This window comes from Phragmites australis, chromosome 16, assembly GCF_958298935.1.
Source record: "Phragmites australis chromosome 16, lpPhrAust1.1, whole genome shotgun sequence".
Lineage (NCBI taxonomy): Eukaryota > Viridiplantae > Streptophyta > Magnoliopsida > Poales > Poaceae > Phragmites > Phragmites australis.
This window is the reverse complement of record NC_084936.1, coordinates 2,255,426-2,278,966: the sequence shown is the minus strand read 5'-3', so window position 1 is coordinate 2,278,966 and position 23,541 is coordinate 2,255,426. Positions and strand designations below refer to the sequence as shown.

The following is a 23,541-nucleotide window of genomic DNA, read 5'->3' as shown; positions in this document are numbered from 1 at the left end:
ACCAGGTTTGATTTGATTTGTTTATTTTTACTATATGGTTATGGTTACGACTATGACTTTCCTGCCTGATGGTGCAAAGCAATAAACCGCGAAAAAAGAGCAGCACGCTCTAATTTCCTGTAGACATGAGGATGGCATTTCATTTTGATGACATGAGGATGCCAAGACCAGAAATCAGGCAGGCAAAGGCTTCACTGATGCAGGATAAATGACAAACAGATGATAATGATCTCAAAAGTTCCAACTAATTAAGATCCACTCAATTTTGTCCACAGCACCTAACAATTGAGGGAACATCTTAACTTACAACATTCAGAGCATAACACAGCCAACATCCTGACATTTCAACATTCAGTTAATCAACCGTTCCGACTTTGGAACAACCAGGTTGCGGTTTTGACCAATGATAAGGCTAACCAGTACATAGTAAAACCAAGGCAGCTTAGGGATCCAAGACCTCGACGTCTGTAATGGTGGTTATTTATTGGAGGGAAGAGAGGAGGGGGATGACGACCATGGAGGTCGCCGGTGGCTATAGTGGGCGACAGCGTGAGAGAGAAGACGAGGGCCGGTCAGGCTCTAAACGTCTGGATGGCAAGAAGAAGGGTTTCATTTCTAATTCTTGTTTATCTCTTTATTGATAGTTTGTTTATCTTTATATAGAGATATGCTAACTTAGCTCCTAAGTAATCTATTACAATTTGAAAAGTAATGAAAAATCCTAATCAACTTAATAGCAAAGAAATGGCATGGACCCGGCAGTCGCTACAGTACGTGTGGTACTTGGTATCCGTGAGCGGGCTTTTGGGTCGGTCGGTCCTAATGGGCCATGGATTGGACCATGACCCATGACATCTCCCCCCCCCCCTCCTTCACTTGTAGTTCGTCCTCGAGCTGCTAATTGGGGAGAGCTCCACATGCTGCAAGGTGGAGGTCAAGGTTGAAGTCTGAGGAAGCCCCATGTTGAAGAACGAGTTCTGCTCCCATGCGGCTTTCTAGCATGATGAGGCAGTGTTGGAGATGGTTGATCAAGAACTCCATTCGCCTTGTGTTGATGACGACAGTGGCCTTGAATCGAAGGAGTCTGTATATCATTGTTGCACCATTGATGTTGACGAAGAAGAGATACTTGGCGATGAGCTCAGAGAAGACATGGATTATAGTGATGATGTCCTTGGAGATGTCGTAGAATCCCTTGAAGATGATTGCAGTGTAGTACTCCCTTGTATCCACGTGCATCCTTGTCGTGCCCATTAGAAGATTCCTGCAAGACAGAATTAATGTGTTCCTTCTGGATGTTGATATCTGTCATGCATTATTAGTCCGTCACATGTTGGGCAGGGGAATTGAAGATCATGCACGCGACATATGATCCTCATGGTTACCATGTAAACGAGGCAAGCAGGTAGGCGATGAGGACCATCGCAAGAGCGGCGAAGGTCCTGAAGAGGGATGGTGTGGTGGTGACCATCTAGACTTGGGCGGTTGGCGACACAATGGATGTAGCCAAGGCCGCTAGTGGAACAACAGTCTCCGAAGCATGTTGTGTGACAATGTGGACAACCTTGTTGGAGATGATGTGGACAGGAAGGGCGGACATACGTTCCTCCTGAATGCTGATGGCTGTTGGATGCAATGAAGGTCGAGCAACCGTTGTCGGTGTAGAACGCCCGAAGATGAAGTTGTTGACAACTGGATGGGTGCGCTCATTGATCTTTGTCGATTGCAGTAGAAGAGGACAGTTGATCGACCCAACACGAAGGACACATGTTGTTCAGGCTATAAAAAAGCACGCCTGGGGGACATCCGGTGCTGTTGGGGTGGTTCGTGGTCACTCCGCCATTGTTAAAGTAGAAGTGGTGGTGTCGTGGAACATGGAGACAGTTGTGACCTTAGATCCTTCTCTCGCCATTGAAGGCAAGGTAGTCGGGGAGGGGTACCGGACATAGCCATTGTAGAAGGATGCGAATGATGGCGTATGGGACGGTGAACCTGAGGGCATAGAGGCAAGTGGTCCCTATCGAAGTGATATAGGGGGCAACTCGAGAATTGACCCAGCCACTTGGGGTTGAGGAGGTCAGATCAGACAGCCGGTCCACGCCACTGGGTACGAAAGTCATCGTCGGATCAGCGTCGCTGTAGGGTCGTTTGGTGTCGAGCTCAAAGGTTTCCCACCGAAGGACTTGCAGATCGGCGGTGGTTCAGTGGCATCAAACGCCTTGGGGCCTCTTGCCCTGAGCGTGAAGTCCAGGTCAGTTGTGGATAGCGAACGAGTGTCTGCGGCTGTTGAAGTGCCATAAGCCTCGGTGAGGGACTCCAGAAACCGTAGACACTGCAAAATCCTGTGTAGCGGCCGTGTGTTCCTCCTGAACATTGTGGGCTACGGAAAGGAAGTCTCCAGTCACATTCTCCGTAGATTCTGCAGAACATGAGACGGCGCCATGTGTGTCGGAGAAGATGTCGTTGGCGCATGGCACGTGAAGGTCGGGGAAGCCGGTCAACTCCTGATGAACAATATCATTGGTACTGTTCACACTGTGTGTAGTGGAATCCACATGGAACTGTCCGCCTTGCGGTGAGGTGGAAGAAGAGGCTGGAAGAAGCAACCCGGAAGGCGACATGGTGGTGGGGCTGGCGAAGTCATGAAGGACAGCGTCGATGCTGGCGGAGGATTCATCGTCGGGCACACCTAGGGAGACATGGGCAGCACCGCCTAGCGTCGAGATAGGGTGGAAGATCGTCGTAGAGGGAATGCCGCTGTTCGACGTGTAGGCGATGTTGTAGGAGTGTTCATCTGCCGATGGTCACTGAGAAGCCTTGGTCATGACCTCCGATGAAGCTTCTGATGATGGGACGATGGCATCTGGCAGGATGACGGTTGTTGGCGGTGAAGCAGCTGAAGATGCATCAATGATTGACAGTGTGGTGACAGGCGGTGGCATGAAGAAAACATCCATCGAGGCAGCACAGTTACCATGCTGCAGATCATCCTTGTTGGTATAGGCATCTGAGGCTGGCGGTTGGCGCGGTAAGGGGGAAGAAAGCTTAGGCGCCTCCTTTGGATCCCTTGGGCCGTTGAGGGTGGCGAATAAATCAGCAAACCATTGTCGGTATTCTTGGTGGTATTCCTCAAGTTGCTGACACAGATTAGCCCATGATGGCACAGTATCAGAGACGAGTGGGGTATGAAGATGGGAGGAAATCGGAGCACCATAGGTACAAGTTCACAGACGTAACAATGTCGATGAACAGTACCACGAGTGTTGTTCACGTGAGGAACAACGTTGCGGTTGTCGTTGTCGAGGTCAATGCAGTCCTTCGCGATCACATCTGCGACATGTAGATCTTGAGTTGACTACAGGATCAATCCCTCCGACGAAATCCATGATATCAGAGTGAGCTCTGATACCAGATGTAATAGTGGTTGTTTATTGGAGAGAGGAGAGGAGGGGGATGGCGACCATAGAGGTCACTGGTGGCTATGGTGAGTAGCAGCTAGGGTTTGGGCGCAAGGAGGCGACGGCGTGAGAGAGAGAAAGCGAGGGTTGACCAGTCGCCAGGCACTTGGATGGCAAGAAGAAGAATTTTCGTTCTAATTCTTGCTTATCTCTTTATTGATGGTTTACCTTTCTTTCTATAGAGAGGCTAACTTGACCCCTAAGTAATCTATTATAATTTGAAAAATAATGAAAACCCTAATCTACTTAATGGCAAAGAAATGGCATGGACTTGGCAGCCACTATAGTACGCTTGGTACTATTTGTGCATGCAAACAGTACCTGTGAGCGGGCTTTTGGGCAGACTGGTCCTAATGGGCCATGGCCCATGACAATATCTCTCCTATGTAAATGGTTATTCAAACTCCTCAATGAAGAAGGAATATGGCAGGAATTATTAAAAAATAAATATTTGGGGTCAAAGACAATATCTCGGGTCCAATGGAATCCAGGGGATTCATATTTTTGGGCCGGACTGATGAGGGTCAAACAACACCTTTTTCACTTCAGTACCTTCACCATCAAAGATGGCACACAAACCATATTCTGGGAGGACACGTGGTTAGGGAACTCGCCGCTCTGTGACCAACATCCCAGTCTGTATAATATAGTCCGCCATAAATAGAAAACCATTGCACAAGTTCTACAGTCATCACCGCTGAATGTTCCATTCCGACAGAACTTAATGGGCCCAAAGTTGATAGCCTGAAAGAATCTCCTTGAGAGGTTAACAATATCAATATTACAGAAGAGCGGGATGAAATCAATTGAAATTTGAACCAAAATGGTCATCTCGGAAAATTCCTTATATCGCGCACTAAAACACATTGACACACCAAATATAAACAAACAAATGTGGAAACTGAAATTGCCCACAAAAATTAAAATCTTCCTTTGGTACCTCTGCCAAGGAGTACTCCTAATCAAGGATAATTTGATAAAGAGAAAATGGTAAGGTAGTCAGAAGTGTTACTTTTGCTTAAAAAATGAGACAATTAAGCACCTCTTCTTTGATTGTCGATTTGTCCGTTTCACACGGTTCATCATCTAGATGGCTTCAAACTTTTACTCGCCCGTAGCGTAGCGTAACTCATATGATAGGAAACTGGTTCCGTGGCCTTAGTAAACAATTGAGAGCTCATATACTGTTTGGAGCAGTGGCTTTGTATTGGTCACTATGGCTATGCAGAAGTGATATGGCATTTGAATGAGAAAAATTTATGCTCCTTTGCAGGTAATCTATACATGTATGCACTAGCTCCGTACTTAGTCTATACTCCAGCAGCCAGAATCTCGAGAGATGGTAACAGCGGCATATATGCGACTAGAACAGGTAGTTAGGGTGCTCTTTACACGGCACGGGTGGGGCTTTAGGTTTCGGATTTCGAACCCACCGCCTTAATTTCCCTCTTTTCAGCTTCAATGTTCTCAAAGAGTGCCTTCTATGTAATGGATTTTTTTTATTGTTTTTTACTTTGGGTTGTGTGCATCTGAGTTATATATGCAAAAGTCGGGAGTATACTTTTGTGCAGTTGTATAATCTCGATGTGACGATAAAAATCAATAAAATTTCATTTATTGAAAAAACAGAGTAGAACCAACAAGAAATCCCCCAAATCGAGCTCAATCGATCTGGCATCGGCAGGCGGTTGGTCTTGCTTCAGTTTTTGGCGCTTGGATGGTCCACTTCATCCCATCGCGATATGGTGCCATCCTCGCCAGCGCCAAGGATTGTGCTGGACAAGGGAAACCATGTCACATTTCTATGCATGCAAGGCGAAGAAAGAAAAGAAAAAAAAATGCAATAGGAACCATCTCCGTCAGAATAAAGGATTAACAAATGCAAGAGCAGGTGATGTATCAATAGTACGTGCAGATGACAAGATAACTGAAGTTCTTCCAGTTAAAATTACCGAGCAATTATAACAGGTGGGCTGGACTGTACTTCCCAGACATAGACTTTTACCTTCACGGTTGCCTGTTTAAAAAAGCGGATGATTATTAGCGCATCCTACTATTTTTTTTTAAAAAACTCTAAATATAATCAAACGTATATGGATTCAATTTTTCACAACATAAACTGGGGACAAAGTAATAGTTAATGGTAAATTTTCTATGAAAATCAGTCATCCATATAAGTATTGCCGACATCTTTGGCAACTTGTGGTGCATGGAATTTACAAAGTACAATAGTAGTCTTACACAAAAAGGATGTCAGAAAACAGTTCCGGTATTACATATTACCTATTGCCAATTGATTGAAGTGAAAATCACGTGAAAATTTGATAAACCAGATGTCACACTCTGGCACAGTGTACTTCTGAAGAATAAGGAAAGAGAAAACCATATTACTTGAGAGAAATACATTTAGCATGGGCAGGGGTATTGAGAAATTAAAAACATCACTGGAACTAGTTTAGAACTGTAGATAAGTATGATACTAAATGGGTTAAGGTCTACAATTCTAGAAAGGTTACACTATATGACCTCGCCAGGACTTTGTTCTTTTGTTTTTGGTTCCCAAAGCACAATTTCATTGTCAACACTGTGCAAATCCAAGTTAGCACAGATCAGATGCGCTCATCATTCAGTCAGTACCCAAAATTAGCCTCAAGTAAAGAGGTTAGGTTGTAAGACTAATCTACTGACTAAAAAGACTGCACGTTTGTACAGTACGATAATATAGTTCCAGGTACAGTCCGGTATTTCGAACCAATAATATGCACACATTCTGAGCACTGTACTGTGCAATTAGTATCCTTCTAAAGAATGAGGAATTTCACCTTTGACAGGATGAAGTCAGCAAGCCACCTAGTACAATCAACATAGTTAGAGTGTACTGCAGCAATCAAGACCTGAAAACAAAGAAACAGGTTAGTATCATACCATGAGAATTAATTAGCCACCAGTAGTTTGCAAAAGAATGGATTTAAAGATGACTGATATATGCTTAGCATACCGGAAACTGTACATATTTTGTTGGAAACTTGGATCGAAGGTCAATCCATGAATATGATTTGTCAACATATGGCCAAAATTCTGTGACAACATCGACAACTCTGTCAGTGATATGCAGCACGAGAATGTAAACATGAAACTACCTTGAAGTAGTTTTCTAACCTTTCATCGACCAGATTTTCACAATATGGTCCATGCCACAACTTGCAAAACGATTAATATCACTAGGGTGGAAGTCCTGCAACCATAAAAATAATTGAACAGTATTTAACAGAAGCATGAAAGAAGTATCAGTCATTGTGGAGCCAAGATCTTATTATAACCCTGATATGAACTAAAAATTGGACTGCTGAATAAGAAATGGTAACATCAGAATCTGGATGAGAAGTATCTTCAGGGCACTTTCAAATGAATAATATTCTTAAACAATGCCAAGTAGGAGGCAGGAACTACTTACAACACTCAAAACTTCATTCCGGTGACCTCCTGCTCCAGCAAAAATCAAGATGCAGATCCCTCTATGGACATTCCATAGCCTAACAGATTCATCCTATTCAATGCCGAGCGAAACAGCGTCAGAACACAAAAATAATTTTGTACGTCCAGGATCAGAACAGGTTATTTGCCAAACTTGCTAGCAGAAATGATGAGCGAAGGTTTCAGCGCTTGAGTTCTTAACTCGTTTATTGAATCACCATGGCCAACAAAGCTCCCATAATTTTGTAAAAAGAAATAAGACACTCACTACATGCCCCTGATTCATAGTTTAGATGGAAATTTAGTGGCAAGCCCAGTCCCCTAAGGCCCTGACTACAAATCACAAAAGTACATCCACCAGGTTATACATGACTTCACTGTAGTATAGTCACTGAAGTATTCAACACCTACAATCTTCTGTGGACAAAAGTTATAGTTTGCTAATGGTATTGATACATAGCAAAAAGACCATTCCCTAATTAATGCGATTTTCAAATGACTTTCTGGAATAGACAACACAGATAAACCGGCATTTATGAAGCAAATGATGCACTGATTTATGCAAATGACACTTCGTTCAACTTTGCAATAGGAACATAGACAAGCCTGGGGGTACTAGACCTTAGCTAACTTCTCGGTAGCACAGTTGATGACCCGAATGATCCCACTGCTTCCTGCTGCCACCAACAGCGGTGAGCCATCAACATGATCGCGAGCCCAGCTTAGAGTGTAGAATGACTCATCATCCTTCTGAGATACATAGGCATCACCAGCATTAGAGTAAGCACATTATCAAACTTACATTAGCAACCACAGACATTGGGCATTGTCTTTCTTACATCCTCGTCAATGTATGCTTGTAGAAGAGCAAAACTACCATTCTCAAGGCAGCGGTAAGTTGTCACCTGCAGGATCAAGAGGCAAGAGAGGCGATTTCTCAACACGAGCAGGGTGAAAGTAGCATCTTTTCATCTTAAGGGGCATTAAAAGATTATCTTATAATCAAAGCACTAGTACTAGTATCTGATTCCGAACTATCCTTTCCCCAATGATCCATTTTTTTTATATCAAAAGTCGCAGCTTTTCATCAAATGTACAGGAAATTCCACCATCTTTTCGCAAAACAGATCACATTATGGTCAGAGAGATTAAAGACTTCAAATTCCCAACCAAACAATTAATCAAAGGTCCCAGCTTTTGATCCAATTTGGAAGCCAAAGCTACCGTTTCCCAAAATTCACAGCCACCCACACCAAAATCATAGTTTTCCCCGACCATTAATCATCAAAAACTCCCCGAACCTCAAGAACACATAATGACAGCAAACAAGCGAGCAAGGAGTTGGGATCTTACGCGGTTGCCGCCTACGGTGGCGAAGACGTCGTAGTAGCGGGCATCCATGAAGTAGAGCTTGTACTCCCGCTTCGCCGAGCGACCCCTCCGCCGCCTCACACCCCAGCCCCTGCCCCGGGCCCAGCTTCGCCATGAACGGCAGCAGCGTGGGAATATCCTGCTCTGCCGGGCCCTCGCACTCCGATGCTTCCCCCCCCTCCTGCTCCTTCTTCTCCGACAACGGCCTGGGCTTCGGGGTAGCGGCGGCGACAGGGGCCGAGCGCGGGCTGGAGCAGCTCCGCGCTTCAGAATTTGAGGGTTTAAGTGCACGGATTAAATAGGGGGTTAGCGCTTAATCCTTTTCTGGAAACCAAATTGGAAGGGAGGCTTTCACACTGCAAATCGAATTAAATCAAATCCTCGCTAGCACATCGAAAGAAACAGCAGGACGCGGATTCAAATCTGCAACCTTTACGGGCAGTGCCTTACTAATGTTTTGATGTCTTGCCAAGCACCAAGACTCAATTCATTTCACTATCAAACAATACCATGCTACTAACAGTAGCATTGACATGGTAGCTTACAATGAACAGCAGACGCACAACAACGTAGAGCGCCTCCGCTCCTGCCTAGTAGTACAGATATTGTGTAATGCCAGATGCATGAAAGCACTCCACGCTTGATGTACAACTGAAGATTAACCTGCTATAAGTACAATACTTAAGTAACGGCTATGCAAAAGGCTTATAAATACATCTTGAAGGTATAGCGCCCTACACCTGAGTACCTCATCACTGCTACCTTAGATTCCAGGAAAGCATAATGCTTGGATTCAGAAACAGACTCTCACCTTCCCATCGGCGATCAAGTTAGCAAAGCTCTTGCAGTTGCAATAAACCGTCTTCCGATCCGATCCCATTTCAGCACAATAGCAGCTGCAAATCCGACACCGAAGCCCAGCCCGATGAAGAGAAACAAGACCACATCAACATGATGAGAGAACTTGTCTACGTGTGGCACAATTGGAGTATAAGGCGAAGCGCCACAAGGTAATTTAGATAGTGGCGGTCCGCATAGTCCTGCATTCCCGTCAAATGAATTGCTATCGAATGTAGAGAACTAACGCGATTGCGGTATCTTTCCCGCCAAGCGGTTGTTTGACAAGTTCAGGGAGGCAAGAAAGGTGAGATCAGTTAGCTCTTGTGGAATCTCCCCTGAGAGTTGGTTGCAGGATAGGTCTAGTGACTCCAAATCAGTCATGCTGCCAAGTTGGGCTGGAATTTTTCCCGTGAAGGCGTTGTGTGACATGTTCAGTATGTGTAGTGATACAAGTCGTCCAATTGATTGGGGAAGGGTACCCTCCAACCTATTGTTTGAGAAGTCAATTGCTGTTAGGGTAGTCAAGATCCTTTCAAATGACATATAAGACCCCTTGTATGCGATCTCAATAGAATCTTGATAGAATTCATTAGGGGATGAGATTCTTAGAGGATAGGTAATTACTCCTGAACTATTGAACTTTGACACCATCGCTTCTAACCGCTCGAACCATTGCGATCCCAAATTCCCAGAGAAATTGTTTGAGGCAAGATCGATAATTTGCAAGCTCGGGAAACATTCCTCAGATCTGTTATCCCCAACAATATCACTTATGGTGCCATAGAACTGGTTGGATCCCAGGACTAGCACATGAAGATTGGAAAACCCCCTCAACCAAGAAGGGAAAGTGTCAGCTATTCGGTTGCTTCCAAGGTCCAGAACCTCCAAGTCTGTGCAGTGAGAAAGTCCCCTAGGAAGTTGCCCTTCAATCTTATTGCCATGTAGATCTATCGTCAGTAAAGCACATTGGGTTGTAATATTGGAAGGCAACGCCCCTTCAAAGTGATTCTCCCTCAAGTTTAAAACCTCCAACAGACCATTTTCTATCAGACAAGATGGAATCGGGCCACTAAAGTTGTTATGTGAAAGGTCAAGCAAATCCAGCATGGAATTGCAAATTGAAGTAGGTATATGCCTATTTATACTATTTTTGGACATGCTGAGATACTTGGTGGAACTAAGATAGAAAGCCCAGTTTGGAACAACAGAAGAAAATCTGTTGTTTGAATAATCCAAGAATAGTGCTGATGAGTTTGGCATAGGGATCCGCCCCCCAAGTCTATTGAAACTAAGATCAAGAACGGCTAGTGAAGTAGAAGGGAGAACAGATGAAGTAAGTTGAATACCAGTGAGCATGTTATGTGAGAGATTCAAATAGGTAAGGCTACTTAATCTCCAAAACGAGGTAAGGTCCACCAAACCTCTCAAGTTGTTCGAGCTAAGGTCCACATGCTGCAAGCTTGTTAGTTGAAAGAATGCCTTGGGAATAGGACCTGAGAATTCATTTATGCTCAAGTCCACATACTCCAACTGTAAGGGTGCCTTGTCAAACTCTCGTATAGGGCCAGAAAGCTGGTTCCCAGAAAGATACAGGTCACATAATACTGGAAGAGTGAAAATAGATGATGGAATTTCCCCTGCAAGGTCAATAGAAAAAATTTAGTTAGAAGGTGTCTCCTCTTCTATTAAAATTTGATTCGAAGAATGATACTTTCCATTTTGTTGAGAACATGAATAAATTGTCTATTTTTTAGGGAAAAAATGGTATTGTACCATAAAAAAAAATCCCATGTTTAGTTATTTTATTTTTGATCAAGACGATTAGTTATATGCTGCTAAAAGAATCTCATGCACTTTAGTTCCACCGAAAGATTGCTTTGTTTCACTACTCCATCCAACTCCATTACTTGTTTGCCATTTTTTTAATTTTATTTTAGCAGAAATGACATATTAAAATGAGACATTAACCCTTCCTCCCTCCCTGCCTCTCTCCTGGGTGGGTCATGGCCAAGAAGAAGCCATCGAGGTCGATGGATGGCTACTCCTGCATAATAGCTTCTTCTTTCTGCTTCTACGATGGGAAAGCAAGTTGCAAAATCGGTTTGCATTTGGTTGAACAGTTTTCTTGGCAACGCACATTGGCTTCATTTTAATAAAATGGACATGGGGTGTTGCCCTTTGGTTCCAAGAAAAAAAATTGTTAAAATTGTATCACTACTTCACCCTGTAGGCTAGTTTTGTGACTGGTTTTGTCACCATGGCAGTCCAAGTCAGCCTTTGACACATGATGGGAGTTCACGTCACTGAGTGTTGGGATTTTGAGAAAGATTTTTGCGCTAGGGTTGTGCGTCATGCATTTTGCTCAATGAAAAAGGAGCAGAGGGAGCCATGGTGATGTATACTGCCATCATGGCAAAACCGGGTGTCATGGATACCACAACGGAAAAACTACTCTCAAAACTGGCCTTGTGAAAAAAGTGATCCGGTTTTAGAAAATAAAAGGGTTAAATGGACAAAAAAAACTAAAGGGCGTTGAATGTACAAACATGATACTTCAAGTGAGTTAAATGGATTTTGTTTTTCCAAAAAATATGGTAGTTTCTAGTCAATAAAAAATAGCAACGTTTCACTCTTGTCCACACCTCTATATGACGCATCTCATCTCACTCATCTATTAGCTAGCATGATCATGCAGTTCCGATTCATGTAACCTTTGATTGATGCCAGCAACTTTTAATTTGCATGCCTTTTTGTCTAAATACTATATCCATAAACCTGTTGCATGCCTGGATGAGATGAAATGCGTTAATTGCTTTTTATGGAAAAAAAATCTATGCAATGTTCTAATTTGCACATTTATAGTCCTAATACTACCCCTGATGAACAGGAAGATGCTATGTTATGATAACCTACGACGCTACTCTTGTAGTTGCATGTATCACCCATCATCTTCATATTTTGACTCTTTTCGAAAACTATTTCTGAAAATGAATCAGCGGTAAAACTATTTCCAGTTTTGACCTCCGAGTTCTGCGCCATCGTCTGTGGCACGGAGTGGCGTTGCCAAAACCCATCAAAACCATTCCCAGTTTTGACCTTAAGGTTCGCGCCACGGCCGATGGTGTGGATGTTGGCTGTGTTCACACCAGCCATGATGATGCGAACATGGTCAACATCCGCGCCATCATCCGTGCCACGGATCCTGGAGATCAAAACTGGAAATAGTTTTGCCGCTGATTCATTTGTAGAAATAGTTTTCACAAAGAGTCAAAATATAAAAAAAAAACACCATCACGCACATCACATGTTTCTTCAACACCAGGTCCATGGACCAGCTGCATGTCTCCACCCTCCCAGTGCCTCTCACATCGGAGTTGTGTAACTAAAGCTCATTGGATATGCATAATTTACAATTAGCAATAGCCAGACTATTTTGGTGTTGACGTTAGTTTCACATGTACGGTAACTAGTGTAACTCATAAGGGGTAAGTGATATGTACTATAAAAATGCTCTAATAAGTAAACACAAGCCTAAGCATATGATAAGAAAAGGAAATGACAGAGTATATTCTTACCATTGAGAGAATTATCTGAAAGATCCAGTATGGTTAGCTGAGTCAAATTAACAATTGAACTTGGTACGCTCCCAGAAAAGTTGCAACCTTCAAGATCTAACCATGTCAAAGTCTCTAGAGAATTAGAATTAGATAAACTTGGCAAATGCCCTCCGAGATCCTGATTATGGGACAAATCGAGGACCCTTAGATTTTTCGATTGAAAGGACTTGGAGGGAAACCACCCCTCAAGATTAGTATAAGAAAGTTGAAGCACGGTTAAATTGGAAAATCCATGAAGAACTCTGGAAATGGACCGGCAGTTATAGCATCGTTTCCTTGGAGGTTGATCACAGCGAGAGAATGGAGTCTTGAGAGGGATTTATGAATAGGACCGCTCAGGTCGCAAAAGGCCAAGCTAAGTACGTGAAGACGAGGAACAGATGTAGCAAGAGATATGCACCACACTTCTCCACTAAGAGACAAATCCACTCCGTCAAGGTAGAGCTCTCTTAGATTGCTGAGGTTTGCCACTAGGGTATCAAAATTGGGTTCCCACAGATCATTCGAAGTGGGCATACCATTGTAATACTCATAATTAAAGGGAAAACTGGAAAGATCCAAGGAGAGAAGGTTCACCAGTTTACTGATGCCAATAGGTATCTGGCCAGAAAAGCCCGAATTGGAAAGATTTAGGTGGGTTAGCAAAGCGAACCTCTCGAATCCAGTAGCAGGGATGTTGGCAGGGATGTTGTCTTGCCACGGTGATAATGGCAGGGATGTTGTCTTGCCACGGTGATAATGGGTGATAATGTCGCCGTTCCACAGTGATACTGGGTGATTATGGGTTAGCAAAGCGAACCTCTCGAATCCAGTAGCTAAGGTCGAGGCGTCGAAGGGATGTGAGGCTGTAGACCGCTGGGTCCAAGCCGTTACTGGACAAGCCACGATTGTTGAGGTCGAGCACCGTGACATTACCAGAGGAGGCGTCGCAGCCAACACCCTCCCAGAGACAGCAGTCGGTGCCATCTCGCCATGACGGAAGCGTGGTGGTAGATTCAACGAAGGAGAAGGACTTCTTCAGCTTGAGGAGTGCCTGAGCTTGACCTAGATGGCACCGAAAACGAACAGGGAGGTGACTGAGGTTACCAGCATCAGCATGGGTGCTAAAGGTGGAGAGTAGTATGTGGAGATGTGCAAGGTAGAGTAGTAACGCACAGCCGATGGAAGCCATAGTCCAGCAGAAGTATGAGCTGACAGCCTTCCAAAGAGGCACATGCACATATATAGCCATAGTCCACCAGTTTCGGTCAAGTCTTCTTCCATGAATTAAGTTGATGGTCTGAATATGAAAATTCCAAGCCTTTGCTCCTGCAAACACGTCAATCAAGTAAGAGTAAGATACAGACAAAAAGTAGTGATGGATCAAGACATTAAGGAAAGAAAGAGTTTGTCATCCACTACTACATAATAGTGACCCAGTAATTGGAAGTCCTGCTATCATGTACTTCCAAGTCAAGTAAGCAGCTACGTACCGATGAAGGTGGAATCAAAGAACAAATCCATTTGGGAATCAGGATGAAGTCGGAAGAGAGGAACATCAAGATCCTGTCGTGCTTCTTTCTTTGCTTGGAGCGTGGAACGATATCAAGATCCTACTGCATGCTGTGGAAAAGATTACACCATGACTTAATTTATCTCATACAAAATGTAATTAGTCAGGCAGGCAGGCAGGCTTCACAGATGATAGAGAATGAGGATATACAGGACCAAGGATTTCCCGCCACTAGAATCAGTGCCAGGCTCGCTAGATAAAGATTTTTTTGTAAAAAAAGAAGTAGCACCTGTCCCTGAGGCCATGGCTTCAGGTTCAGAATAAGAAGATAATGGGGAGGACGCCAATTGAATAGATCAGCTGATGGTTCACAGTCATGTAAGTTGATGTTTGATGTAATAGCTAGTTGTGGTGTTATTTTCCTGATAAACTTTGTGTTAGGCAAAGGCGCAGTCTTGCCGTGGTGTTAGGCAAGTAGTGGGAGGAGCTGTGCAAGGAAGAGCAGTAAAGCCCAAACGATGGAAGCCATAGTCCGACTGAAGTATAACTGATAGGCTTTGAAAGAGGCACAGGCGCATATATGAATATGATGGTAGTGCATTGTCTAGCAATTACTGTAGTGATGGATGTGATACATACAGTGTGCTAGCTCCAGTTTTGGTCCAGTAGTCTTCTTCCAAGTCTTTAATTTGCTCCTGCAAACACGTCGATCATGCAAGTATGAGTAAGAATGCAGACAGACATACAGTAGTGGTGGATCAAGAAATTAAGGAGAGATTCGATAACTAAAGAAAGGGACTTGTTAATCATATCGTGTGAAATGAAGAGCAGTAAAGCCCAAACGATGAAAACACGTCGATCATGCAAGTTGGAATTGGTAGGCAAAAAGGTTTCTAGTCAATTGGAATTGGCAGGCAGGTTGGCAGTATCAGCGTATGCCAGGGGCTGTACCTAGCTAACTGCGACTCCTGAATCTTTGATTGACCTTTCGTCAATGGCTGCGACTCCTGAATCCAAGAGTAGTATGTGGAGATGTGCAAGGTAGAGTAGTAACGCACAGCCGATGGAAGCCATAGTCCAGCAGAAGTATGAGCTGACAGCCTTCCAAAGAGGCACATGCACATATGGCACATGCACATAGGCTTCCAAGAGGCCAAGCTAAGTACGTGAAGACGAGGAACAGATGTAGCAAGAGATATGCACCACTCTTCTCCACTAAGAGACAAATCCACTCCGTCAAGGTAGAACTCTCTTAGATTGCTGAGGTTTGCCACTAGGGTATCAAAATTGGGTTCCCACAGATCATTCGAAGTGGGCATACCATTGTAATACTCATAATTAAAGGGAAAACTGGAAGTGGCGGGTTCGATTCCCGCTTGACGCAAAGACTGAAAATAGTGCTGAAAAAATAGAAGTGACTTGTGGTCAGTGGTGATAGGCATGTGTTGGTATGGTTCGGGTGAATTTTTTTTTGATTTTTTCTATAAAAAACACGAAAAACGTAAATCAGTCATAAGTGACGGGTCACACACTTATAACCTTAATAAGTAACAGGTTAAGTTTTATCCCGTCAACAATGATTTTATTGGTGACGGATTTTTACCCATCACTTATAACTAGTCATCAGTGATGCGTTCAGGGTGCCTATGACGATTATGACTTATCACTTTTTAAGTTTTTTTCACATAGTGGATGTTCGATGTAATAGCTAGTTGTGGTGTTATTTTCCTGATAAACTTTGTGTTAGGCAAAGGCTCCATGGTGTGGCCGGACTAACTCCTCCTCCATCACCACGAGCGGCTCCACGACGATGCCAAGAACCGACCAGCCGAGACCAGATGAGGAGTGGTGGTGTGGCGGGCGATGTGGACGGGGAGGATGCCGGGCGCTGGCCCGTAGCCCAACAGTGACCGGGAGGGCATGGCACCGCTCGTTTAGAATGTTCTGTAGCAAAATTATTCACCTCTGATACTCAACCGCCTTCCAAAGATCAGACAAGGTTTTATTTGATTTGTTTATTTTTACGATATGGTTATGGTTACGACTATGAATTTCCTGCCTAATGGTGCAAAGCAATAATCCGCGAAAAAAGAGCAGCACACTCTAATTTCCTGTAGACATGAGGATGGCATTTCATTTTGATGACATGAGGATGCCAAGACCAGAAATCAGGCAGGCAGAGGCTTCACTGATGCAGGATAAATAACAAACAGATGACAATAATCTCAAAAGTTCCAACTAATTAAGATCCAGTCAATTTTGTCCACAGCACCTAACAATTGAGGGAACATCTTAACTTACAACATTCAGAGCATAACACAGCCAACATCCTGACATTTCAACATTTAGTTAATCAACCGTTCCGACTTTGGAACAACCAGGTTGCGGTTTTGACCAATGATAAGGCTAACCAGTACAGAGTAAAACCAAGGCGGCTTAGGGATCCAAGACCTCGATGTCTGTAATGGTGGTTATTTATTGGAGGGAAGAGAGGAGGGGGATGACGACCATGGAGGTCGCCAGTGGCTATAGTGGGCGGCGGCGTGAGAGAGAAGGCGAGGGTCGGTCAGGCTCTAAACGTCTGGATGGCAAGAAGAAGGGTTTCATTTCTAATTCTTGTTTATCTCTTTATTGATAGTTTGTCTATCTTTATATAGAGATATACTAACTTAGCTCCTAAGTAATCTATTACAATTTGAAAAGGAATGAAAAATCCTAATCAACTTAATAGCAAAGAAATGGCATGGACCCGGCAATTGCTATAGTACATGTAGTACTCGGTATTCGTGAGCGAGCTTTTGGGTCGGCCGGTTCTAATGGGCCATGGATTGGACCATGACCCACGACATCTCCCCCCCCCCTTCACTTGTAGTTCATCCTCGAGCTGCTAATTGGGGAGAGTTCCGCATGCTGCAAGGTGGGGGTCATGGTTGAAGTACGAGGAAGCCCCATGTTGAAGAACAAGTTTTGCTTCCATGCGGCTTTCTGGCATGACGAGGCAGTGCTGGAGATGGTTGATGAAGAACTCCATTCGCCTTGTGTTGATGATGACGGTGGCCTTGAGTCGAAGGAGTCTGTATATCATTGTTGTGCCATTGATGTTGACGAAGAAGAGATACTTGGCGATGAGCTCAGAGAAGACATGGATTATAGTGACGATGTCCTTGGAGATGTCGTAGAATCCCTTGAAGATGATTGCAGTGTAGTACTCCCTTGTATCCACGTGCATCCTTGTCGTGCCCATTAGAAGATTCCTGCAAGACAAAATTAATGTGTTCCTTCTGGATGTTGATATCTGTCATGCACTAGTAGTCCATCGCATGCTGGGCAGGAAAATTGAAGATCATGCATGCGACATATGATCTTCATGGTTCCCATGTAAACGAGGCAAGCAGGTAGGCGCCATTGTTAAAGTTGAAGTGGTGGTGTCGTGGAACATGGAGACAGTTGTGACCTTAGATCCTTCTCTTGCCATTGAAGGCAAGGTAGTCGGGGAGGGGTACCGGACATAGCCATTGTAGAAGGATGCGAATGACGACGTATGGGACGGTGAACCTGAGGGCGTAGAGGTAAGTGGTCACTGTCGAAGAGATATAGGGGACAACTCAAGAATTGACCCGACCACTTGGGGTGGAGGAGGTCGGATCAGGCGGCTGATCCACGCCATTGGGTACGAAAGCCATCGTCAGATCAACGTCGATGTATTGTCGTTTGGTGTCGAGCTCAAAGGTTTCCCACCGAAGGACTTGTAGATCGGCGGCTGTTCAGTGGCATCAAACGCCCTGGGGCCTCTTGCCCTGAACATGAAGTCCAGGTCAGTTGTGGATGGCGAACGAGTGTCTACGGCTGTTGAAGTGCCATAAGCCTCGGTGAGGGACTCCAGAAACCACAGACACCGCAAAATCCTGTGTAGCGGCCGTGTGTTCCTCCTAAACGTTGTGGGCTGTGGAAAGGAAGTCTCCAGTCACATTCTCCGTAGATTCTACAGAAGATGAGACGGCGCCATGCGTGTCAGAGAAGATGTCGTTGGCGCTTGGCACGTGAAGGTTGGGGAAGCCGGTCAACTCCTGATGAACAATATCATTGGTACTGTTCACAATGTGTGTAGTGGAATCCACATGGAACTGTCTGCCTCGCGGCGAGGTGGAAGAAGAGGCTGGAAGAAGCAACCCGGAAGGTGACATGGTGGTGGGGCTGGCGAAGTCGTGAAGGACAGCGTCGATGCTGCCGGAGGATTCATCGTCGGGCACACCTAGGGAGACATGGGCAGCTGTAATACCCAATAATAATAATAATGATGTGACTTTCTAAACCGTTGCTCGGTTGGACGATCGGAGACCATGGTTGCACAGATCTCGTCAAGACGAATCCGTTTTGCTATCTACCGTTGCGTTTGGGCGCTTAGTGAATTCGTGGTGAGCCCAATAAATTTAGACCGTTGGTTAAAACAAAAAAAATAAAAATAAAAAAGGGGATAAGGTTCGGTGAGATCGGCTCCCACCTGATCCCACTCGCACTCATCGCCTTCGCTCCTGGGCAGCTGCCGTCGCCGCCTCCGACCGCCGATGGCTCCGGCCGCTGCCATCCTCGGCTGCGGCCGCCCCCGGCCGACACCGCGCCCCCACCTCCCGTCGTCGCCGCCGCGCCCCAGCCTCCCGTCGTCGCCGCCGCGCCCCCGCCTCCCGCCGTCACCGCCGAGCCCAGCCTCCCGCTGCCACCGTGCCTAGCCCTTGGCTACTGGTCGGAGTGCGGCCGGGCGGTGGTGTGGAGGGAGGGGGGAAATAGGAGGGGGTGTGGTGGGGAGGAAGTGGCAGGGAGAGGGCCGGCTGGCCGGTCAGCCAGAGATGGAAGAAGGAAAAGAGAGAGAGAGAGAGAGAGAGAGAGAAGAAAAGAAGAAGAAAGGAGGAGGAGGCCGTCCGCGAGTTCGCTGTTTTTTTTCCTCGCCAGCTAGCGGTTCCGCTCCAAAGATGACTCCTCCGTCGTCCTTAGATGCTTGTAGGTGATTGAGTTTAGTCGTCTGCATTGTCGATTAAGTGTATTGTTGGCCCAGTTAGTTAGTAGCGTGTCATTTTAAATTTGAGGCCTAACCGGTATTGGGTCGCGAGTGTGTATGTGTAATGGAAGCTGTGGTTCGCGTTATAGGCGTACCGATGGTGTGGGCGTTATCCTTTTTGGGTAATTGGTTTAGGTCCTTTTGGCTACTTGGAGTCGGTGTCTGGCAAGGGTTAGCCGTACGTTGTAGCTTATTCTTCGCTCTTTGTCTGAGCTAGAGGGGGGGGGGTCTTACTCGGCCTCTAGCAAGCTAGTTGGTAAATGTCTTTGAAACCTTCGCTTGTCGAACGCTGGGTTTTGGCGTATTAGCGTGTGTCCTCTTCTACTTTGTTGTGGCGTCGTTGTACTAATGGTGTGTTTGTTCAGGTGGTGCGACCTCACGTCACGACTAGTGCCCGGCTTCATCGTCGGTAAAGGCAAGTGATTGTAGCGAATGGCTACGCTTTAACCTCTTATTGGGTCGCCTACATTCTTTAATTACAATGCATTCATCTAATCTGAATAATTGATTATGAGCTGGTTACTATGTTGTTTACGTTTCCAGAAATTTACTCGATGATTGATTTATGAAGTGCAGTAAGCACGATATGCCATTCTGCAGTTGTTCATTATTGTTTTATGCAATGTTTTTTTTGAAGTCTCAAGCATATTCCGGGAGTTATGTTAGTTATGCTTGAAGCCCGTCATACATATACATCTCATGCATTGGAAGTTGGTCGTCGTCTTCTGGCTGCGATCGTACCGGTACAACACCGTATGTCACCCGAGGAGGGGTACGGTGCACACCCTTACGTTACCCGAGGAGGGGTAAGGGTGAGGAGAGCATGTCATGTGCATGGTTATGTCTTCTTATGAAATTCCATGAGTTATTCGCATCAAATCTTATTTCCTTTAGTTAGCTTGTATATAGATATATATATATGCGGCTCCGAAGGCTTATACCAACCGAAGGTTAGAATGATTAATGTTATCGTTGGACTTGCTTAGTCATAATTGTTTCTCCTAGTGTTGGCGGTCTGTTTCATTACTAGTTTCTATTTAGAATTGTTAGCACATTCAACTGTGGCTAGATAGCTTTTTGTTAAAGTACCTTTCACTTGCTGAGATTTTCGAATCTCACCCGTGCTTTCTTTCCAGGTTCCTTTTGAGGTGTCAATCGCTTGCGGGATGGGTAGCTACACGTCGCCTGCGCATTCACCTTCTCTCTTGGGCTAAACTTGATGTCCTGTTAGATTTTGTCTTTTGCCCTGTAATGTACATAGTGAGTTTGTTGGTGGTTCAATTGTATGGTCGAGGCTTGTACCTCGTTTGCTAGGATCTTTATTTTGCTAATGTGATATTCTATATCTGTTCTGTCTGGTTTGTTGTTGCCTGTTATACCTCCACTTTCAGGGGAGGTGCTGCCGAAATTTTCCCTTAGCTTTCGGCAGATTTTGTTGGTTGGCCTAAGTGACCTTCCGGGCTTGTTTTGGTCCCCGGGGTGTTACAGTTGGTATCAGAGCCTAGGCTTTAGGTCCTAGGTAGTTAAATTCTAAAACTAACACACGTGCACCTGTAGGATGGGTTTGGTTATATTTTCATCGCATGCGCCTGTTTATATACGACTGTATGTTGATTTGTTCCTTAAGTGTTGTTGTTGAATGCTGAGCTTTTGGTTGTGGTTTGTAGATGCCGCCAAAGGTTCGTGGTCGTCGATCTGGTAATGGAGGGTGGGGAGGACGTGGTCGCACTATGGCGCCAGAGGGTGGCGATGCGCGGTCGGTGGCTGAGTCGTCCGTGCCAGAGGAGTAGGTCAGGTTGACCTGGTTGCTGCCATTAGAGAGATGCAGGAGGTGGTGATGAGGACGCTTGGGCAGGGCCAGGGTCAGGCTGCGGGCGCTGGTTGCACCGCTATGGCACCCAGGACTGCTGCCGCTAGACATGGCAGTGGGATGATGCTGCGAGACTGGGTCGGGTTGAAGCTCGACAGCTTCGATGGGTCTGGCAGTCCAATCCAGGCAGCGGATTGGTTGGCCTTTATGGTGAAGCAAGTTGAGGCTTTTGAGGTGGGGATGCAGGACAGTGTGCGTTTTGTGACTCAGCTGCTGAAGGGAGAGGCTCAGATTTGGTGGGATAGTGGGTTGGCTTCCAGGTCTGTGGTATTAGGCAGTCCTTATTGGGAGGAGTTTGCTCGCCAGTACGAGAGACGGTTTTACCCTGCCGCTTTCCTCGACAAGATGCATATCAAGTTGGAACAGTTCACTCAGGACAGGAGGTCAGTGACAGAGTATGAGGTTGGCTACAACCAGATTGTTCGGTTTATGCCCCATGTGGCAGACGATGAGGCGGAGAAGGCTCGATGCTTCCGGCAGGGGCTTCGCCCTGCCATTCACCACACACTTGGTGCCTTCCCCATCACTGACTTTTGTTTGATGGTGGAGCAGGCACTTGGTGTAGAGTTGCAGTTTAGCTACACTGACGATCTCCGTAAGACTTCCAGTGGAGACCAGTACAAAGGCCCTACGGAGAGAGGGGGGCATTCTAGTGGCCCTATGCAGAGGAGGGGGAAAGGCCATCGTTACCAGCCCTACCGTTGCAGCTCTGGGCCGTCGCGTGCTCCAGGAGGGAGTGTGCCTCAGACCCGCCCCTTTGCCAAGCCTGGCATGGGCATGGTCTGCTTCCGTTGTGGTGATCCGCATCATCGCGGCGAGTGCACTTGGCGTGGGAGGTGCTCTTTGTGTGGTCTGGAGAACCACAAGGACGTGGTGTGTAGGAAGAACCCCAACTCCAAGTTGCGTTGGGAGCCTGCATCGTCCTCAGCTGGAGGGCATCACTCTGGGGGCTCGGTCCAGATGCTAGCTGCGCCTCCTACCCCGTAGTATCTACCGGCGCCTTCTTCAGCTCCGTCGTCTGCCCCTACACCTCCACACGGGGTTTACTGGGTTCCCCAGTTTTTCCCATCGCCGGGCCCGGTGCCACCGCAGTGGGGTTCCTCACCGACACGCTCGGGTGCAGGGACTTCTTCGTCACAGGCTGCTCCTGGGGTCTACGCTGCGCCCGTAGTTGGGGGTGTGGACCGCGGTGACGTGGTGACATGTATCATTTCAGTTGATTCTGTTGATGCTAGTGCTTTGTTCGACTTTGGCGCTAGTTTCTCGTTTGTCTATGTGGGTTTTGCTGGTCGTGCTGGTCTTCCTGTGCAGGAAATTGATCAGGCCGTGGTGGTTAACTCACCGCATGGCCTTATCTCTAGTTGCAAGGTCTGTCCAGGCTGTCTTGTATTTTTAGCTGATGAGGAGTTCGTCGTGAATCTGGTGGTGATTCCCTTGGAACCATTCGATGTCATTCTTGGCATGGACTGGCTATCTCAGTACCGGGTAGTGATCGATTGTTCATGGAAGACCATCACCTTGCAGACGCTGTCTGGACAAGAGGTGATCTTTCAGGGGAGTGCTATCCAGCACACTCTCTCGTTCCTGTGCCGAATGTTTCCAGATCGTAAGATGTTGAAATCTGGGATTCTTTGGTCGTTGGTTGATGGTGTAGAAGCAGAGGTGCACTTGGAGAATATCCCAGTTGTTTGTCAGTATCCTGATATTTTTCCTAGTGAACTTCCAGGATTGCCACCTGAGCGGGAAGCAATGTGTCGCATTGAGCTAGTCCCTAGTACGAGGCCGATCTATAAGACCCCGTACCGGATGGCTCCAGTTGAGGAAGTGGAGTTGAAGAAGCAGCTGGATGAGCTCCTGGCTAAGGGCTTTGTTAGGCCGAGCACATCTCCTTGGGCTGCTCCTATCTTATTTGTGGAAAAGAAGGATGGCACCAAGAGGCTTTGTGTGGACTATTGGGCGCTTAATCAAGTCACCATTAAGAACAAATATCCTATGCCTCGCATTGATGTTCTCTTTGATCAGTTGAAAGGTGCTAAGGTATTCTCGAAAATTGATCTGCAGTCGGGTTACCATCAATTGCGGATCAGAGAGGAGGATATTGAGAAGACGACTTTCAGCATGAGGTATGGACATTTCGAGTTTGTAGTTATGTCCTTTGGACTAACGAATGCTCCTGCTGCTTTTATGGAGGCAATGAACAGGATGTTTCATGAGTACCTTGATGTCTTCGTGGTGGTTTTCATCGATGATATCCTTGTCTATTCGAAGACTAAGGAGGAGCACGCTGTGCATCTTGGCTTGGTATTGGATACTCTTCGGAAGAACCAGTTTTATGCAAAACTCAAGAAGTGTGCCTTTTGGTTATC

General features: G+C 45.8%; 2 pseudogenes; both read right to left on the bottom strand.

Annotated features, from left to right (window-relative positions):
- Positions 1 to 1,774: 1,774 nt before the first annotated feature.
- On the bottom strand, positions 1,775 to 9,056 carry LOC133895996 (polycomb group protein FIE2-like; annotated as a pseudogene).
- Positions 8,754 to 23,541, bottom strand: part of LOC133895995 (receptor-like protein 19) — a 36,171-nt pseudogene continuing 21,383 nt past the window's right edge.